Below are 14,650 nucleotides of genomic sequence, written 5' to 3' on the forward strand. Positions count from 1 at the left end.
ATCTTTGCTAACAGAATTTAGAAAGTTCCAATTTTTAGACCAATATTTCCACCAATAAAAGCTTGATGGAGTATAATACTTTCTATAGTTCTTTGTTGATTCCTGATTTTTGTAGAGTTAAGAGCATCTTTGTTCTGTGAAGAATTCCAGTGACAGTCAGCAAACTCAGTGCTAAAATAATTCTTGTGCAGTTTTGTAATACTTTGAAGAGACTGCTTAAAATATAACTGTATATAACTTTAATAAGATTTCCTTATTTAACGTACTGGTAGGCCTTGACTTACAACCATTCATTTAGTGACCATTCAAAGTTACAATAGCACTGAAAAAAGAAACATGACCAGTTCTCACACTTACGACCATTGCAGCATTCCTATGGTCACATGATCAGAATTCAGGTGCTTGGCAACTGGCATGTATTTATGATGGTTGCACTGTCATGTGATCACCATTTTTGGCCCTCCCAGCTGCCTTTTGACAAGCAGTCAATGGGAGAAGCCACATTCGATTATTGACAACATGATTCACTTAACAATTGCAGTGATTCATTTAACCATGGCAAAAAGTCATAAAATAGCATGATTCACTTAACAACTGCCTTACTTAGTAACAGAAATATGCTCAATAATGGTGTAAGTCGAGGACTACCATATATTTATACCACTTTCAAATATTATTGACAGTCCAAATTGGCTTAATTTGTATATTTTATGAAGAAATGATTAAATTTAATTGAAATTAGATTGGTATTTGTATCTATTCTTTGAAAATAATAGGATTGCACTATGCTTTTAAATCCTAATTCTACAAAATTGCTAGTTTCCCATTCTTTCTACTGAACCAATTTGCCCTTGTGAGGATTCTTTGCTCTCCAAGGACTGGACACAACACAGAAAGCAAATCTATACACAATACTTGATTGCAGCACACACCTGCTTACTCCTCTGGGTCAACAACACCCTTCTAGGACTTTGTAAGGTGATGTTTCCACGAACTATGTCCTTAATATTTAGTCTGTAATGCTCAGTTCAGACGAAAGTCTCAAAGTTTATAAAAAAAGCATACAACCTTTGCCTTTCTTCAAAAGTTCTTGTGCTAGTTATGATGAGATGCAGTTTCAGCGTGGTTGCTCCTCTTCTAGTTGCTGCTGAGCCCCGTTGCTCTTAAGCAATGTTGCTTTCTGTGCACTCCAGCTAACCTCCCAAAAGATTCCTAGCGGGATTTGCTGCTAGTTGTCTGCCTGTAATAGCGATCAGTCTTTGGACATCGTCTTCTGCTTCCTTGCTTATATAATAATAATAATAATAATAATAATTTTATTTGTATACCGCCCTTCTCCCGAAGGACTCAGGGTGGTGAACAGGGCAATACATGTTAAAAGACAAGAATACAAAAATTAAAAGAGATTAAACAAGATGCCCAAGAACTATAACAATAAGTTAAATACATAAAAAGCAATAAAAACCCAAACCCATCGCCCATCAGGCCAGGCCGGCTTGTTCGAACAGGTAAGTCTTTAGGTCGCGCTAGAAGGAGCGAAGGTCGGGCGCCATCCAGAGCTCAACCGGAAGATGGTTCCATAAATCCAGCGCGCCCACAGAGAACAGTTTGCTATCTCCTTTTCTCCTGCACACACCCCCTTACAGTGTCTTAGTGTTTGCTTTTGTAAGCTAACGGTCTGGAAGAGGAGAGGCTGCCTCTGGATATCAACACATCCTTGAAAACACAAGGGTTCAGCCAGGCATCTTGAACATCGGCTTACTTGTGAGTAAATGCATGCATGCATGAGCCCACCTCTCAGGTTTCTAGGGCTCGTAAGTTTTCACAACCTTTTGAAAAACATGTGCTATGCTGACCCTTGGGGAAGTGGGATGGGAAGCATTGTTGTCATGACTACAGCTGCTTTCCCAAGCATAGACATTTATCACATAATCAAGGAATGGAAGAAGAGGAGATGGTTAGGAGCCAACAGTTGTTTCCATCTTCTCCAGACTGCAGTGCAATTACTATTGAGGAGAAAGGACCTTAGGTTATCAGAAATTTAGATTCTCAACATAGACTCTATATTCAATAAATAAATCACAAAAATGATAGCAATGCAGAAGAACAAAGCTTTTGGGTATTAAGAATTGGCTAGAGTGAGGAATTTGACTGGTAGATTTGAATCATGTTTGGAGTATTGGGTTTTGGATGCTTTTGATTATTTTAGCTCGGAATGGGACAATTTGCTGCAGCCAACTCACCAACATCAAGAATAGGGTTTGCTTGAGAAACATGGACTTCAGACTTGGTTACAGGAGGATAAAATTTACAACATTGTTAAATCCAGAAGAGGAGTCCATAAAGGGGTGTCGACATTGATAGAAAAAGAGAGAAATGCAAAAATAGAAAGTTAAAAAAATGTGTAAAAATGTAAACTTTCATTTTAATGGAATTAAATTACTGTGTGTGGAAGGCTACAATTTAGTCAAGGTTAGGTTCAGAAGTTTATCTTTTTTAAGAATCTCAGTTGATGAGTTGAGACAGTAGCTGAAGAATTGAGGTACTCTGGATTTAGGCCAGAAAATAATAAAAGGTTTAAAAGGGAATGGCTATATTACTGCAAAACTTGAGAATCTTTTTCCTGGCTTCCCTTGGCTGGAAACAAAACACTATAATGTGCTTTTATACTGTAGCACTTGAGAAGCTGTCCTTTGGTTTTATCCAGCAGCCCTGCTTTCTGCTCTAGGCAAGAGGCCCAGAAATGTGGCTTTTTGGAGCGGAAAGCAATTATAGCTGTACCTGGGAAAAATGCAAATTTCTCTTTGCCAATATGAATCTCTCTGAGAACACCGAAGAGGATTACAGTCTCTCTAAGTTTGTCTGTAAAATTGGAGAAATAGGAATTGGGACTTTAGGCTGTTTTGGGAAAAGGAAAAAGGAATAGATGGATGGATGACAGATAGCTGGTTTGGGGAAACTGCCTTAATAAAACTAGCATCAAAGAAACAAAATCTGGAATAGTTTTTGATTAGCTTTAGCCCACTAAAACACAGAAGAATTCTGAAATGGTGATGTCAGGGTAGGAGATGTTGAAAATGAAAACTGTTATTCAAATATACCTGACCTTAGTTCAGTTGACCTATTAACTGGTTTGTGTATCAAACCCAGGTATTTGACAACAGATCCAATTCACTTAAGGCTCAGGATTATTATTTGGTTTCTCAGGAATAATATTTTAAAATTAAATTTAGCTAAGTGATTTTCTTTACATAAAGCAAATCTCTTAACTGATAGAATTCATCTTTTTTACCTTTGAACCTCACTTTTCAAAAATCAGAATGGGGACAAGGTGGAATTATTTTTTACAATCTTGGTTTCACACTTCAGTCCCGTATTTTATTCATAGATACATACTTCACAAACCTAACCTAATCCTTGTGATATATAAAGCATGATTTATTGTTTATAATAACCTGCATTTAACTTCTTCATTCCTAACACATTGCCTCTATAAATGTTGAGATATTTTTAATATCTTAAGAAAGATATTAATATCTTAAGGAACTGCCAGGATTATTCAAGAAAAGCCATTCTGCAAATGACAGCTTACCTAACCTAGTTTTTGGATAACAATATTTAATGCTATAAGCCAGGGGTCTTCAAACTTGGCCCTTTTATGACTTGTGGACTTCAACTCCCAGAATTCCTCAGCCAGCAAAGCTTGAAAAGTTTTAACATACAATTTTTCTTTAAAACCCCCCCTCCCCCTCCCTTCACCCTCCCCCCCTACCTCTCCCCCCTCCCCCCCTCCCCCCCCCCGACTTCCCAGAGCTAAATACAAGGTATATATAAAAAAAACCAATCATAAACAATCATATACTAACAACCATAAACTCTAAAATCTATCACTCTCTAGCTTATATAGGATAAAACAAGCCTTAGTAATATTAAATATATATATAAAAAAAACTAATATAGAAAAAAGAAGAAAAAAGAAAGAAGACTTATTCAAATGCTACATAAAACTTCTTAACCCTATACTTGTTCTGGATAAACTCAATCCATTTTCTCCATTCCATAATATAGCGTTCTTGCGAGTGATCTTTCAAATAGGCCGAAATCTTCGCCATCCCTGCCAGGTCGGAAACCTTTAAAGTCCACTCTTCTATAGATGGCAATTCCTCTTTCTTCCAATACTGACCTATCAAGAGTCTTGCTGCCGTAATTAAATTCAACATCAACTTAGTGTCCACAACTGTAGCATCTGTAATTATTCCCAACAAAAAAAGTTGCGGACAAAATTTTATCCTCTGTTTAAAAATCTTCTGCATGTTCCACCAAACTTTTATCCAAAAGGCCTTAACCTTTTTACATGTCCACCATATATGAAAATATGTTGCATCTTCATCACCGCACCTCCAACATTTAGGCTGATAATTCGGATACATACTTGCAAGCTTTTTAGGATCTAAATGCCATCTATAAAACATTTTGTAGAAGTTTTCTCTTAGATTTTGAGCTTGTGTAAATTTTACGTTCCTCACCCAAATCTTTTCCCACGTGTCCATTGTAATAACTTCCTGGATGTTTTGGGCCCATTTTATCATACAATCCTTAACAAGCTCTGTTTCTGAATCAATCTCTATCAATGCAAGGTATATCCGTTTAATATGTGCCGGTCCCTGGTTTCTAATTTGCTTTATCAAATTTTCATCAGTCATTGTAAAACCATTTTTCTGATCTTCTTTCCACCTGGCCCGTAACTGAGTATATTGGAACCAGTTTTGAACAACCTTCTCTTCTCGCAGGAGACTATATGATTTCAAACACCAGACATTTCTTTCCAAACTTAGGATCTCCTTGTACGTAGTCACATCATGTTTGAAACCAGCATGTATATTTTCTATTGCGTGTTTTGGAATTGCCCACAGTGGTATCTTGCAATCTAACTTATGTCTGTACTTCTTCCAAACTCTCAGCAATGCCTGTCTTAAAATATGCACTCTAAACACATTGTCTACCTTCTTGTCATACAACAAATATGCATGCCAGCCAAACAACAAATCATGGCCCTCAAGATTTAATAATCTCTCCTGTGTCAAATTAATCCAATCACTTATTCCTACTAATGCAGCAGCTTCATAATATAGTTTAAGATTGGGCATTTTAAGCCCACCTCTCTCACGAGTATCCTGCATAATCTTAAGTTTAACTCGTGGCTTTTTCCCTGCCCACACAAATTTATTGATACCTCGCTGCCATTCCTCCAAATTAGAGTCTTTCTTAAGAATCGGTATCATTTGAAATAGAAATAAAAATTTAGGCAGGACATTCATTTTCACTGCTGCAATCCGTCCCAACAAAGACAATTGCAATTTTTCCCAATTCTCCAGTTCTTTTTGAATTTTCCCCCATAGTTTTTCATAATTATTTTTATATAACTTTGTATTAGAGGGCGACAAAAACACCCCCAAATATTTAACCCTTTTAACAATCTCAAATCCAGTTAATCCTTCTAAAAGAGCCTTTTGCGAAGCTGTCATATTTCTGACCAAAATTTTGGTTTTCTGTGTATTAACTTTAAATCCAGAAACCTTCCCATATTGTGTTATTATCTCCATCAGGTCCATAACAGAGTTCTCTGGCTGGGTCACTGTAACATAAGGATAAAACTTTCATACTGTCCTTTGAATTTTTTAGTTTCTAACTAAATTGCATTAGCAAGATTCTGTCAAGAGCCTGTCATTAAATGACCACACTTGGGTCAGTATTATAATTAGCAAATAGTCTAATGGAATTGATCTGCATAATTGTTTTGATGAGACTATTAGCATAACATATACAGTAAATAATTTGAAACTGTTTTCTATATATTGATGTACAAGATTCACTTAACAACTGATTAATACATCAATTGCATGTTTTATTGGAAGAAAATTACCTGAACAACTCGATGCAGGCACTTGTGACCATTGTACTTGGCTACTGTAAATTACTGCATGCGAATCTGCCCGTAGTATAAATCTTCAATTGGTGCAGAAGTCAGCAGCAGTAGTCTTTGGAAGAACTGAAAGAAACACTAAAAGCTTTAATTAGCTGCCCATTTTTTTCTGGCCAAAATGCGAAGTGCTGATTATGACTTCCAAAGAGTTATACGATTTATTCAGTTTATTTTAGAATACATTTCTTTCTATATGTTTTTGCCCTATGGACAATGCATATCCACCCCCACACCCAGACTTGAGTTCATATGAGGTGCTTTAGCAACAGTTGTTGCCTACTTATCTTCTTTGTAGCTGTCCTAGTTCTTTGGAATGTACTGTTTTTGTGGAGTTGAACAGCTAATTTCTTCATTTTAAAAAACGGCCATTAAACAAATATATTAAGCAGAGTTTTAACTGATTTCAATAGCTTTAATTATAATTTTGAATTGTTTTAGTATTTATATGGTACTTTTGGTTGAAATTTGTTTTTCTTGGCTTCAGTGTTGCCAGTCATCATGTATACATCAGAAGCAATTTTGGAGGGAAGTATTCTTTCTGGGAAATGGTGGCAGCCTGCAAGAGACTGGGAAACTCATTTGGCCTTTCTATCTTAATTAAAAGTAAACTTAATTGTGCTCTGTTGCAAGACCAACATATGTCCATGGAGGAATCCTGGCATTAGGCTAGGGCAGCATGACAGATCACTGGCTGGTAGAAATGGTCTGCAGGCAAATATGACCTCCCTATACAATGTATACTGATTAGGTATACTGTTCAATGGCTGCAAAGAAATGCAAGCAGCTCTCTTTGTCATTAGAATTCAGATTTCTGTAGCCCAGATCTGTTCTAGTATTATTCTTTTTATAGGCCATTCCAATTACAAATACCTGTGAGTGGATAATACAAACTGCCAGCATTATCCGCCCTAAGGAGATGGCCCTGAAATGTAGAAAGCAAATGGCTGAGATCCCTTTCCTCCAGATTCTCTTCTACCTCCTTTTGCCATGCTTCTTTGCAATAGGAGCCTTGGTGGAGCAGTGGGCTAATGCCTCCTTAAGTAACACCAGCTGCCTGCAATTAGTGCAGGTTCGCATCCCACCAGGCTCAAGGTTGACTCAGCCTTCCATCCTTCCGAGGTAGGTAAAATGAGGACCCAGATTGTTGGGGGCAATTAAGCTGACTTTGTAATAATGCCGCTTGGGGTGAGTGTGAAAGCCCTAACAAGCAGGCATATACATAGAATGAAGGCTACTGCTAAGCTTGTAAGCCGCCCTGAGTCTTCGGAGAAGGGCGGGATATAAATGGAATTAAAAAAACAACTAAAAAATAGAGAGAAATATTTTCATAGAACAGCATCTCAAAGTACCCCTCAACTGAAAATTGTTAATTTGTATTTTTAATTACTATATTGGAAGTTGTAGCACGTTAATTTTAATGTAATGTTATTCAGACAGTCACTGGTTTACTTAAAACCTGTTAAGAGGTGGGAAACTGCAACTATCAGCACACTTCTTTCCTGTGTTTAGAAGTAATGCCAGTAATCATAATACCACAATTACCAGAACATAAATCTGGAAGTGTAAGGTTCTGTAAATCATTGTATATCATAATGAAATATAGACATCCTACAGGATACCACTATAGTTCTAAATTCCTTCCTGTTAGCAATGTGCATTTATTATTACGTGTTTGCTCTGTATTGTAGAGTTCAACTATAAGAATTCTAAAAAATCATAATACATTATAATAAAGTTCAGAGTTATTGATCTAAGTAGGGAATTCTTCTGAGGGGACAAAGGAGTAAAAGAGGAATAAGTGCTTTGTGGGAGATTTTGAGAAGGGAAATGTGGAGTGGGGATCTGAATAAACTGTAAGCAGCAAGGGCAGTAAAAGAAGCTTCATAGTGATCCACTTCTCGCTGAAGGGAAACCCTACTTCCTGAAAGTGCAAGTTAGTGCCATGATTGGAGGAAAAAGAGCGTCAGGTAAGAATTCCTGTTCTATTACACAGGCAACTAAAATCAGTCGACTATGGAAGGAAATCCAAGGCTAGGGCAGAAGAAACATGGGTGAAAGAAATTCAAGAGCCACTTCAAACAGAAAAACTCACAGGAACCCAAATATGATATCAAAAACATATGTGATAGGAATACTGGAAAGCAATACTGTAATTTATTCAAATGGAACAGACTCAGCAGAAAGGGGAGTATTGTATTGTACATGTAGAATGCATACATATGTATATAAACCTACAAAGCATGGAAGTCCTATTGAAAGTATTTGAGTAAAAATAAAGAGAGCCAGTTTGGTTTAGTGGTTAAGGAACCATACTAGAAACCAAAAGACTATGAATTCTAATCCTGCCTTAGGCATGAAAGCTGGCTGAGTGATTTGGAGCCAGTCACTCTGTTTCAACTCTTGACAATGTCAGGCTTGGGCAACAAGCTGGTTAGTCAATTCCTGTCACAACCAATCGATCAACACTCAGTTGATCTGAAAAAAAGCAGACCCTGCACTTGCAGGAAAACACCAGGATGAAAAAAATAGGGGGAAAAAACCCAGTAATGATATTGTCCCCTTCATGGATTACTGCCTTGTCGTGGCGAAGGGGCTTGCGTAATTCAATGAAGCTATGAGCTATGCCGTGCAGGGCCACCCAAGATGGAAAGGTCATAGCAGAGAGTTTGACAAAACGTGATCCACTGGAGAAGGAAATGGTAACCCACTCCAGTATCTTTGCCATGAAAACCCTATGGACAGTACCAAAAGGCAAAACGATATGACGCTGGAAGATGAGCCCCTCAGGTTGGAAGGCGTCCAATATACTACTGGGGAAAAGCAGAGGGCTAGTACTAGTAGCGCCTGAAAGAATGAAGCGACTGGGCCAAAGCCGAAAGGACGCTCAGCTGTGGATGTGTGTGGCGGTGAAAGGAAAGTCCGATGTTGTAAAGATTTTTTCTCCATAGGAACCTGGAATGTAAGATCCATGAATCAAGGAAAGCTGGACGTGGTCAAACAAGAGATGACAAGACTGAACATCGACATCTTAGGTATCAGCGAGCTAAAATGGACAGGAATGGGTGAATTTAATTCAGATGACCATCAAGTATACTACTGCGGGCAAGAATCCCTCAGAAGAAATGGAGTAGCCTTCATAGTCAATAAAAGAGTAGGAAAAGCAATACTGGGATACAATCCTCAAAATGACAGAATGATCTCAGTTCGAATCCAAGGCAAACCATTCAATATCACAGTAGTCCAAGTCTATGTCCCAACCACCAGTGCTGAAGAGGATGAAATTGACCGGTTCTATGAAGCCCTACAGCACCTTATAAAACTAACACCAAAAAATGATGCCCTTATCATCATGGGGGATTGGAATGCTAAAGTAGGAAGCCAAAAGATAACCGGAATAACAGGCAAGTTTGGCCTTGGAGTACAAAATGAAGCAGGGCACAGGCTGATAGAATTTTGTCAAGAGAATACGATGGTCATAGCAAACACTCTTTTCCAACAATCCAAGAGATGGCTCTACACATGGACATCACCAGACGGTCAACACAGAAATCAGATTGACTATGTGCTCTGCAGCCAAAGATGGAGAAGCTCTATACAGTCAGTAAAAACAAGACCAGGAGCTGACTGTGGCTCAGACCACAAGCTTCTCATTGCAAAGTTTAGGCTTAAACTGAAGAAAGTAGGGAAAAGCACAAGGCCACTCAGGTATGAATTAAATCATATCCCTGTTGAATATACAGTAGAGGTGACAAATAGATTTAAAGAATTAGATCTGATAGACAGAGTGCCTGAAGAACTATGGACAGAGGTTCGCAACATTGTAGAACAGGTAGCAACCAAAACCATCCCAAAGAAAAAGAAATGCAAGAAAGCAAAATGGCTGTCTGAGGAAGCTTTGCAAATAGCTGAGGAAAGGAGGGAAGCGAAAGGCAAGGGAGAAAAAGAAAGATACGCTCAATTGAATGCAGAGTTCCAGAGAATAGCTAGAAGAGATAAGAATGCCTTCTTAAATGAACACTGCAAAGAAATAGAAGAAAACAATAGAATAGGGAGAACCAGAGATCTTTTCAAGAAAATTGGAGAGATGAAGGGAACATTTAATGCAAAAATGGTCATGATAAAGGACCAAAATGGCAGGGACCTAACAGAGGCAGAAGAGATTAAGAAGAGGTGGGAAAATTACACAGAAGAATTATACAAGAATGAGCTTAATGTCCCTGATAATCACAATGAGGTGGCCACTGACCTTGAGCCAGACATCCTAGAATGTGAAGTGAAGTGAGCCTTAGAAAAGCTGAGCAACAACAAAGCTAGTGGAGGTGACAGTATTCCAGCTGAGCTATTCAAAATCTTAAAAGACGATGCAGTAAAAGTGCTACACTCAATTTGCCAGCAAATTTGGAAAACTCAACAGTGGCCACAGGATTGGAAAAGATCAGTTTACATTCCAATTCCAAAGAAAGGCAGTGCCAAAGAATGTTCAAACTATCACACCATTGCACTCATTTCTCATGCTAGTAAAGTTATGCTTAAAATCCTACAAGCTAGACTCCAGCAGTATGTGGATCGAGAACTACCAGAAGTACAGGCAGGATTTCGAAGAGGCAGAGGAACTAGAGATCAAATTTATTTATTTATTTATTTATTTTTGGGACTTATATGCCGCCCTATCTCCCGAAGGACTCAGGGCGGCTAACAACAATAAAAAAACAATAGAATAGGGAAGAAAACAATAGAATAGGGAGAACCAGAGATCTTTTCAAGAAAATTGGAGAGATGAAGGGAACATTTAATGCAAAAATGGTCATGATAAAGGACCAAAATGGCAGGGACCTAACAGAGGCAGAAGAGATTAAGAAGAGGTGGGAAAATTACACAGAAGAATTATACAAGAATGAGCTTAATGTCCCTGATAATCACAATGAGGTGGCCACTGACCTTGAGCCAGACATCCTAGAATGTGAAGTGAGCCTTAGAAAAGCTGAGCAACAACAAAGCTAGTGGAGGTGACAGTATTCCAGCTGAGCTATTCAAAATCTTAAAAGACGATGCAGTAAAAGTGCTACACTCAATTTGCCAGCAAATTTGGAAAACTCAACAGTGGCCACAGGATTGGAAAAGATCAGTTTACATTCCAATTCCAAAGAAAGGTAGTGCCAAAGAATGTTCAAACTATCACACCATTGCACTCATTTCTCATGCTAGTAAAGTTATGCTTAAAATCCTACAAGCTAGACTCCAGGAGTATGTGGATCGAGAACTACCAGAAGTACAGGCAGGATTTCGAAGAGGCAGAGGAACTAGAGATCAAATTTATTTATTTATTTATTTATTTTTGGGACTTATATGCCGCCCTATCTCCCGAAGGACTCAGGGCGGCTAACAACAATAAAAAACAACAATACAAAAATTAAAAAAGAATTAAATAACAGCCCCAAAATAAATTAACTACAAAGTTAAAAATTAAAACATATTTAAAAACCCATAATCAATCCAGGTCAGCCTGATGGAAGAAGAAAGTTTTGAGGTCACGGCGAAAGGACCGGAGGTCCGGGGCCATCCGAAGCTCAAGGGGGAGTTGGTTCCAAAGGGCTGGTGCTCCCACAGAGAAGGCCCTCCCCCTGGGGGTCGCCAGCCGACATTGTCTGGCTGATGGCACCCTGAGGAGGCCCTCTCTGTGTGAGCGCACTGGGCGATGGGAAGTTGTCCCCGGTAGCAGACGGTCCTGCAAATATCCCGGGCCTAAGCCATGTAGGGCTTTAAAGGTAAGTACCAGCACCTTAAATCTCGCCCGGAAGACAACTGGTAGCCAATGCAGCTCATGCAGGAGGGGTGTAATATGGGAGTATCGGGATGCTCCCATCACTACCCGCGCGGCCGCATTCTGCACCAGCTGAAGCCTCTGGGTGGTCTTTGCCAACATACGCTGGATCATGGAGAAAGCTAGAGAGTTCCAGAAAAACATCTACTTCTGCTTCATTGACTATGCTAAAGCCTTTGATTGTGTGGATCATAACAAACTGTGGCAAGTTCTTAAAGAGATGGGAGTACCAGACCATCTTATTTCTCTCTTGATGGGGGGACTGTAGCCAAGAAATTAAAAGACGATTGCTCCTTGGGAAGAAAGCCATGGCAAATCTAGACAGCACACTAAAAAGCAGAGATATCACCCTGTCAACAAAAGTGCGTATAGTCAAGGCTATGGTCTTCCCAGTTGCAATGTATGGCAGTGAAAGTTGGACCATAAAAAAGGCTGAGCGTCAAAGAATCGAGGCCTTTGAACTATGGTGCTGGAGAAGACTCCTGCGAGTCCCTTGGACTGCAAGGCGATCAAACCGGTCAGTCGTAGAGGAGATCAACCCTGACTGCTCTTTAGAAGGCCAGATCCTGAAGCTAAAACTCAAATACTTTGGCCACCTGATGAGAAGGAAGGACTCACTGGAGAAGAGCCTAATGCTGGGAAAGATTGAGGGCAAGAGAAGAAGGGGACAACAGAGAATGAGGTGGCTGGATGGAGTCACTGAAGCAGTAGGCGTGAGCTTAAATGGACTCCAGAAGATGGTAGAGGACAGGAAGGCCTGGAGGAACGTTGTCCATAGGGTTGCGATGGGTCGGACACGACTTCGCAGCTAACTACAACAACAATGATATTGTGTTGTTGAAGTTCATTCTAGACTGCCAAACTTTTAAAGATGCCTAGAATAGTAAAAATGGGAAATTTCAACTATCTCTGCTAAGTCAACTAATCCAACTTCTCTAAAATCACAGATCCAATGAATTCTGTTCTCTCTTACTGGCGGCTCTATTTTTAAGAAGCTGGAAGAAGGCATAAGGGATCAGCTACACTGGACTTAATCCTTACTATCAGGAAAGAAATGAGTGAAAAGATTAATTTGACAGAAACCTTGGGGAGATTGAGCCTGTTATCCTTGAATTCACGATATCAAAGGGAGAAGAATATAGAGAAAGATTTGCATATCAGATTTCAGAACAGCAGATGTTGATGAACTCAGACAGAAAAAAAAAGATCTGGGAAGAATGAGAAATCTTCTGGAATAAGATATTGAGGATGCAGGTATAAACAATTCCTACTAGCAAGACAAAGGAACATAATTTAAAAATATTAATATGGGCACACCCAAAGCTTTCACTTAAAAGTCTGAAAACTAAAAATACAGAGTACAGAAATGGAAGGAGATTTATAACCAAATAAAGGTACAAAGCTGTCATCAGAAACTATAGAAATATGGCAGAAAAGTTAAGCAGAAAGAGCTAGGACCTATGAGAAATATCTAAACCAACTAAAAGAGGGGCAGGAGACTTATTTGACTACAAAAGAAAAAACAAAGACAAAATGGTTGTGGGCCTATTGCAAGGCAATTGAGGGGAATTGGTAATGGGAGAAGGGAAAACAACTGAACTTATATTTTATGTCTGTGTTACAAAAAAAGAACTTGATTGATTGATTATCTGCCATCAAGTCAGCACTGACTCTTAGCAACCACATAGATTGCCTCCATGACAATTTGTCACTAAATTTATATTTGATGTCTTCCAATAATATACTCATTGCCACTGTAACTGCTGGTGGCATTCTTCTTCTCTTTCTTTCTTCCTCTCCCAAGATTACAGCCTTCTCTAGAGAGCTAGGTCTTGCATAAAGAGAGCCCAAAGTAGGAAAATTTAAGGCTGTCAATTGTGTCTCTTGTGAAAACTCTGCATTGATTTGTTTGATAATCTGTTCATTTCCTTGGCTACCACAGAGGTGCCTTTTTCAACACTGATGTTCAGGAATGTTTAGTTGGCCATTATTCTTAAAATTACTGATATGAGCTGCAGCTCAGAAAGACAAGGGAAGAAAATTAATTAATTAAATCAATAAGACAGACATATCTATGTCAGTTCTACAAGGTAGATCAGATTAAGAATCCAAGTCTAAATTTGCTTTCCCCCCTCCGTCTCTTTATCTTTGGGTGAACTAAGGAGGGGCTTATAAGAGATTTTCTCAAATTATTTTCTTGGGCCAGACTTAAGCCTCATTTATCTGACTGTTTCCTTGGTAGCAGCTTTTCCTCCTTTTCTTGAAGACTATTTCCTATTCTATCTATACTCTACAATACAATTTGATCTTCAGATAGTACGATGACATGTTTTCAACAAGAGGATGGTGGAGATGTGATCATCTAGAAGCTCAGTGAAAATTTTGAGATCAAACATTTAAGACATATCATACAGTAACATCAACCAAAGGAGAAAAGTCAACAAATATTGATTTATATTGCAGCTGTAAGAAGCCAGGGAAGCAAAAAAAAACCTTGGCAATGGAGTACCAGAAAGAAGACACAAAAGGCAGAACATGGTAGCAAACAACCACTATATCAAGAGACCACGGGATATTTGTAATACATACCAATGATCACAAGCTTAACTTCTCAGCAGCAACCAGAATTCTGTGTCTGAAGGTCACTGCACTATCTCAGAGTGACTACATCACAATGAAAAATGTAATACTTAACTGTAAAATCCTTGGTTAGTGACAGTAATTGGGACCAGAAAACATGGTTTTACATTGACTTTGCTTGTGGGAAGCTGGCAGAGAAAGTCACAAATGGCGATCACGTGAGCAAGGGTTGTTGTAACCATTGTAAGTATGAGATGGTTGCCAAG

Source organism: Vipera berus (genome assembly GCF_964194415.1).
Source record: "Vipera berus genome assembly, chromosome: 3".
Classification (NCBI taxonomy): domain Eukaryota; kingdom Metazoa; phylum Chordata; class Lepidosauria; order Squamata; family Viperidae; genus Vipera; species Vipera berus.